Source organism: Drosophila serrata, unplaced genomic scaffold (assembly GCF_035046125.1).
Source record: "Drosophila serrata isolate PLE 108 unplaced genomic scaffold, ASM3504612v1 contig_18, whole genome shotgun sequence".
NCBI lineage: Eukaryota > Metazoa > Arthropoda > Insecta > Diptera > Drosophilidae > Drosophila > Drosophila serrata.
The window spans coordinates 128,030-131,669 of NW_028256916.1; positions in this window are offsets into that span (position 1 = coordinate 128,030).

The window sequence follows — 3,640 nt, forward strand, 5'->3', positions numbered from 1 at the left end:
CGGGGAATAAGCCAAAAGCAAGATCACAAGTCATTACAAAAATAAAATTAAATTAAACAAGAAGGGAAGCTAACTTCGTCACGCCGATGTTAATATACCCTTGCAGATAGAACTTCGATGACTGGGAATCTATACAATATAAAATATATATGTTAATATTAAAAAACAATGAAGTAATACCTGCTTTCATTTCATTCACCTATACATATTATATTTTCAGTTTTACATTCACAGATTTGCATTTTTGCTCCACATCTAACGATCGTTTGTATGGCACCTATGTGATATAGTCGTCCGATTTTCATAAAATTTGACACAAAATTTAAGACTGAAATAAAATGGATATATCTCAAATTTAATGAAAATCTGCTGAAAACTGAAAACGTTATAATTTTTAATTGTATTCATTTTTTGATCGTTCCTATGGCAGCTATGTGATATAGTAGTCAGGTTTTTTTTTATAACTTTACACAATATTGTAGTTTAAAATAAAATGGCTATTTCTTATATTTGATGAAAATCTGGTGAAAACTGAAGAAGTTATAATCTTTAATTGTATTAATTTCTTGATCGTTTCTATTAAAGCTGTACTAGTTCGAGTTTCATAAAATTTTTTACAAAATTGTAGAATAATATAAAATTGCTATGTATCAAATTTGATGAATATCTGTTGAAAACTGAAAATGTTATACTTTTTAATTGAATTAATTTCTCGATCGTTCCTATGACAGCTATATGATATAGTCGTCCAATTTTCATAAAATTTTACACAAAATTGTAGAATAATATGAAATGGCTATATCTGAAATTTGATCAAATTCTGTTGAAAACTAAAAATGTTAGAATTTTTATTGTAAAAGTTTTCCGATCATTTCATGGCAGCTATATGATATAGTCGTCCGATCCGTTCCGACATATATACGAGTGAGAGTATATAGAGGACTAACTGCAAAGTTTTATTCAGATAGCTTAAAAACTGAGAGACCAGTTTGCGTAGAAACGGACAGACGGACAGACGGACATGGCTAGATCGACTCGGCTATTGATCCTGATCAAGAATATATATACTTTATATAGTCGGAGGTGCCTCCTTCACTGCGTTGCAAACTTCTGACTGAAATTACCATGCAAGGGTATAAAAAGAGGTCTGTGTATTAATTCCAACTCAAGAAATTGAGTATGGATTTTATATAGCAAGTACCAAAGCTACAACACAAAAGGCCTTTATAAAACTATTGAATACAACAGACGATTGTAAAGTGGTCGGTGCGAATAATTTAGGATATGAATCATTTCTGAACTACGAAGTAGTCGAAGGAAACAAAGAAACTAGAGAATAGTCAGAATTATCCCAATTTCCCCCCACAATTCAAATTACAACTCTCCAAGTTATGTAAAAAAATAAAATGACATATTCGGATTAGAAACTAAAACAATTAGCACAAAAAATTTCTACAAACAAAAACTGAGATTAAAAGATGATGAACCCGTATACATAAAAAACTATAGAAGCCCACATAGTCAAGTGAACGAAATTCAAAAGCAAGTCGGAAAATTAATCACCGACGCGATTGTCGAACCCTCTGTATCTGAATACAATAGCCCATTATTACTTGTCCCTAAAAATCAGCTCCAGGATCCGAAGAAAAGAAGTGGCAATTAGTGATTGACTATCGTCAGATTACTGTCCGATAAATTTCCACTTACTAGAATTGATGATATTTTAGATCAACTAGGTCGAGCAAAATACTTTTCTTGTCTTGATTTAATGTCAGGACTTCACCAAATAGAACTTGAAAAAGCTCAAGAGATAAACCTTCCTTTTCAACGAGCAATGGCTCGTATCCCTTCATGCGATTACGTTTTGGTTTAAAAATAGCGCCAAATTCATTTCAGAGAATGATGACTATTGCATTCTCTGGACTTGAACCTTCACAAGCATTACTTTATATGGATGACTAAATAGTTATAGGTTGCTTCGAAAAACATATGCTTAAAAACTTAACAGCAGTTTTTAAGAAATGTAGGATATACAACCTAAAGTTACTTCCACACAAATGTTCATTCTTTAAGCATGAGGTGACTTTTCTAGGTCATAAGTGCACAGATAAAGGAATACTTCCAGACGACAAGAAATATGACGTTATGCTGAGTTATTCAACCCCATACGATGAAGACAGCGCAAGACATTTTGTAGCATTCTGCAATTACTATTACAATTACGAATATTTAAAAACAATACTTATGGAACCTTCTTTGCTACAATATCCCGATTTCAGTAAAAAATGTTTATAATTACAGATGCAAGTAAGCAAGCATGTGGAGCGGTTTTAACTCAAAACCATAACGGACTCCAACTTCCCATTGCATATGTATCAAGAGCCTTTACCAAAGGAGAAAGTAATACGTGTACTACCGAGCAGAAACTAGCTTCAATACACTGGGCAATATTACATTTTCGACCATACATTTATGGCAAACATTTCACTATCAAAATAGATCAAACACACCTTTAACATACTTGTTCTCCATGACAAACCCAAGTTCCAAGCTGACACGTTTGAGGCTAGAATTAGAAGAATACTACTTCACAGTAGAATATTTAAATGGAAAAGGCAATCACGTAGCCGATGCGTTATCAAGAATAACCATCAAAGAACTACAAAATATAACCGGAAATATAAATAAAGTCACTACAAGATACCAAAGTAGACAGAAATTCTGCGCAGGAGAAAAAGAAATAGACTTGCCTAGGCAATCTATAGAAAAAAAAGGTCAACGTATACGGATTCATAAACAAATGACGAAGTACGTAAAGTAGTGACATTGCACGTAAAAAATATGCTTTATAACAACGTAAGCACAGACGCAATAATGGACCCCCTAGGAGCGACCAACACGCACCCCGCCATTAACTGCCGCATAATAAATCTATTAAGTTGTAGGCGGGTACAATCAGATTGAGCACCGCTTCCGTGATGAAGGGAGAGTACAGAGGCACACCGGACCGGAGAGTACTTTCGCACCTTTTATCGAATCTATCGAATCTCCAAATAAAAGGGTAATTTTTTTAACTAGACAGAGGGCACTTGCTACTTCCGTAATAGTACATACATATGTACATATGTACATATCTAAAACTTGGCCGGCAACCGTCACTTCATGTTAGGGATGTTAGAACCAGTTGGGAATCATATGCGCAGTCGGGCGAGATTTAAATTCGAAAAATAGACTTGCAAAACAAAGGCGATTCACCCGTAAATTTAAAAAGATGCTAAACGACCTCAATCAGAAAAATCCGCCATAAATTTAAGAAAAATATTTAAATTAACCCTAAAAATTGTGTTTATGACGGCTTTTTAAACCTTTTCTAAGTTTTAGAAACATTTTCTGAATTCTAAGGGAATTATTTTTTATGTCGATTTTTTGTAAATCTAAAAATATATTTTTATGAGTGTATGCATATCAATATAGCCATAACTTTTTACCCCTCCAAACGTCTATCGAAATGCCCATAACTTATAGCTAAGGTAAACATGGTAAAGTTTTCGGACAGCTGAGGGTCAGTTGCAAAGTAATTTGCTACGTAGAGTCCGAATCCGGCGTGATAAGTCGCCCATCACATAAGGATATTAACGAA